Genomic DNA, 4,163 nt, shown 5'->3' on the forward strand with positions numbered 1-4,163 from the left:
GCGCTAGGTCCTCGACGGCCCGCACTAGATTTGTGCCCTTAGCCGTCTGCCTGATGTACCCCCATGCGTTGTGTGGGGCGTTGAAGTTTCCCACGACTACAAACGGTGACTCTCTAGCGAGCGAAGCCGTCTTCATACACAGGGAGTGGAAAGACTGTCTCTGATCGGATGGTGGGCTGTACACATTGAGAATGAACACGCTTTGTTGAAGCCAGCTGTTCGGGATAACCTCAACCAGAAGCGCCTCCATTCTGCCATGACCTGGCTGAATGTCATGTTCAACGTATGGGAGCTTTTTGCTCACTAGCGTAGCTATACCTCTCTTGGACTCCCCCCTTGCCACCACCGATTTGTAGCCTGCGAGGGTGGGTGTAACACACAGTGTCTCCTGTAGCAAAATTACTTGCGGCCTTTTGGCCTCAGCTGTAATGTACTGTTGCAGCGAAGTCTTGCGCCTTTGAAAGCTAGCACAATTCCACTGCCAAATTACTAGATCCATTTGAGTGCCCGCCATTTTGCTAATTTAGATTTTCATGACCCTTCAGGGCCGTCCAAATACCGTCATTATAGCTTTCCTACGAACCTTTGAATTGGCCTTTATCGTCATCTTGTTCTCAACTGCTACTACTGTATTCTCTATAGCTCCTGCTTTACTCTCAAGTGCTTCCATGCGCAGCGCGAGCTGGTTAATGCTTGCCTGATTTTTTTTTTTTGAAATCCTTAGTAACTCTTGGAGCATTTTGTTCTGCGAGCTTTCCGCCCCGGCCATCTCCGACTCGCTCATCTCCGAGTCGTCCTCAAGTGGAGGGTGGCCTTACGTTTGGCTTTGCTGACCTCGACTTTGGGTTCCTGCGTGCTTTTCTGCACGGCATTATCCGCCGCTTTCGCAGCCTCGACCCTGCTTTGAATGGCCTGCGCAACTTTCTGCTTGCATAGCTCTTCTTTGAGACTAGCAATCTCCTGACGTAGTAGTTGAAATTCACGCTGTGCACTATGCTCTGGCAATACCGACCGCGTTACCTTTCTGGGTTTGGGCGTCTTCGCCATTCTATCCGACCAGGTGAGCTCCTCCTGAAATCTCGTTCGAGATGCCGAGCGCAGTCTGGAAAGTGAGCGGCTCCGCTTGGCGTCGCGCAGCCACGTAAATGGCGTCCTGGAGCGACCTCTTCCGAGGGTGCTGGCGACGCTGGTACATACGCTTGAGTCGCGTGACTGCATTCCTCGGGTCACCTACGTCTTCTCGGCATGCCGGTAGCGTCGGCGTCTTCTCCTTCTGACGATGTAGGGGACTTGAAATCTGTGTTTGCATACTCTATCCGCTGTGGGATGTGGACCTTCGCATAGCGAACACTTTAGAACGAACTGATGATTGTCCGCTGGTGATTTCTGTCCGCACGTGCGGCACCGCTTGTTGTTTGGATTAGGGTAAACGTCGGCACGATGTCCTAAACCTCCGCAGTCGTAACAAACCTCTGTGTGTCTCCTGTATAGCGTGCAGCAAAACATGCACGCGCCGCAAGACACATAACTGGGCACCTTCATACCCTTGAACAATACTACCACAGCCGTGGTGTTCTTGATTCTTTTGGCCTCGATGGCTCCTGGGTTGCGGCGGCTCACGATTCTTGCTCGGAGTTGAGCCTCGTTAACATCCACGTCGACACCCCCTATTACTCCTTTACACGTGTCGTCGGGAGGAGCCTAGCTGGACTTGCTGTGCCTTTACGTAGGCGCACGCATTTTTTCTCGTAAGGCGTACACACCACATAGATGTTTGGGTACCGTTGGGGCAAATGGTGTCCTCTTCAATTTCGGCCAGAGCCAGGACCGCCGCCATGGCTAGGGCTTGCTCAAAACGTATTTGGCTAACCTTGGTCACGTTCAGGCCGTCCCTTGGTCTGACAATGATGCGATACGTGTCCCTCGGCAGTCGAGGGAGCCTTGAGGTGGCGACGATGCGCTGGTACGCGCTCCGTAGGACGGCAGTGCGGCCTCCGTCCTTTCGCTCGCCACGTCTTGGGTTTCCTTCGCGGGTAGTAGTCGCCGCTCTCACCCCCTTGCCGTTCTTGCGGCTATATGCCGTCATCCAGCCGGGGCTACTTGCTTCTTCTTGAGAGATGTCTTCTGCCTCCACGATCTCCATCCTGCGCTCTATCTTGGCCCGTGATCGCAGGGCTAGGCCCAGGCCTTCCCGCGCTGCCTCGCCGAGGTTAGGCCTACCTACCGCGCTAGGGTTGGCTGTGCCGCGGCGCATTCGGGAACTTCATACACTCTTAAAACGTCGAAAAAGTCACCCACCGTGAAACGTCCGGTACCGTTGAAGTCCTCACAACTTGCTGTGTCGATTAACGCATAATTTACTCGGTTTCGAGGAAGGAAACCAACCGAAATCAGTGTGGCATTTTTTTTTTTGCTTCTACTGCTCAACAGTGAACGGTATTCAAGTGGAATCATTTTACAATTTAGTAAAAATGAGTGCGAACGATCTTTACAAGCCACCATATATTCTGTGCCGGAGACAATTTGATAATGTAGGCGCTATATACCTGGTGAAATGAGGAAATCTTTATTTTGTTCTATATTGGTGCTCACCCCGGCCAAGTAAGCAGGAGTAGTTCCACTACGAAACTCGGCCGGACGGCATCAGCTGAAAAAAGTAATACAAGCATGTGTCAGTTGGGTGTATAGGCATAAGAATATGCGTGTAGCCGAAAGTGGGGAATGGGCGGCCTTCTAAACAAAAGCAATGTGCTTTTACATACGTAGCGTGGCATCCTCCCAATTTATCCCAAATAATACCATAATTAAGAAGGACACATGTCATTTTCAAGCATTCTCCCTTTCCCAAGCATTTCTCCCTGCACTATAAACGCAGAAAAACACGGGCGACAATGCGTTTTAGAAATACCTTGGCCTCCGCCGACGCAATGGTATGCTGAGTACAATATGGGAAAAAATACTTCGGGATTTCCGAGCATGTGCCAAACTGCATTCTTTAGCCATCTAATGAGGCAATAGCCTCCTTTCGAGATATGGAATTGCGAGTGCGCGTCCTTTCATGCTGGCGTAGCTAGGCCCATTTTGTGTAAGCGTAATGTTGGAGTGAAGATGATTGCCGAGTAGTGTAATAGTAGGGTGATAATTAAAATGGTGTAGGATGCGAGAGAAACTGTCTCAAACCTTTCCCACTGAGGCTCAGTACACGCGCCACTGCGCCACACTGCCGAGAAGCTGTTTGCGAACTGCCTCACAATGCCAGAGGCGGCGAGCGTGTCGCAAAGGTATCCCAAAAAATTTCGTAATAATAAAACAAAGTTGGGGGTCAGAGGAAGTGTCAGAAATCTGTCCCAGTGAGGTTCAGTACACGCGGATCTGACTGCGCAAAACTACTGAGCAGCTGTTCGCTAACTCCATCACAATACTAGGGGCGAGGAGCGTGCCTCAAAAGTATCCTAAAGCTAGCGTAAGAACAAATATTGTTGGGAGTCAGAATAAGTGTGACGAACTCTCCCAATGGAATTCAGTAATCGTGCCTCTCCCTGCACCAGCTTACCGCTCTGCATCACAATGCCACAGGTGGCGATCGTGTCTCAAAAGTATCCCAAAAAGTTGCGTAACGACCTAAATAGGATTGGGGTTAGAGAAAGTGTCCCAAGCCAGTCCCAGTGAGATTCAGTACTCGCGCAACTACCTGCGCCATAATGCCGAGCACCTTCTCGCTAACTGCGTCGCAATGCAACGGGTAGTGAGCATGCCACAAAAGTTTCCTAAATGTAGCGTAATAATTAAAATAGTGTTGAAGGCTAGAAAAAGTGTAACAAACCAGTCCCAGTGAAATTCAGTACTCGCGCAACTGCCAGCCACACGCTGAGAGCAGCTGTTCGCAAACTACGTCATAACGCCAGAGGCAGCGAGCGTGGCTGAAAAGCTCTAAAGTAGCTTAATAATCAAAATAGTTTGGGGGCCCAGTACGTGTCACAAACTTGTACCAGTAAGATTGAGTACTCGCGCAACTACCTCCGCTATACTACCGAGGAGCTATCAATAAATGCGGCAGCAGAAGCGGCAGAGCACACGCATCCAGCTGACGCCGTTTCTGGAACACTGTTGCAGATTCTTCTGCGGCGCCTTGGCTTGGCTCATGTCCACTGCATTGCGCTGAA

This window comes from Dermacentor andersoni, chromosome 7 (genome assembly GCF_023375885.2).
Source record: "Dermacentor andersoni chromosome 7, qqDerAnde1_hic_scaffold, whole genome shotgun sequence".
Lineage (NCBI taxonomy): Eukaryota > Metazoa > Arthropoda > Arachnida > Ixodida > Ixodidae > Dermacentor > Dermacentor andersoni.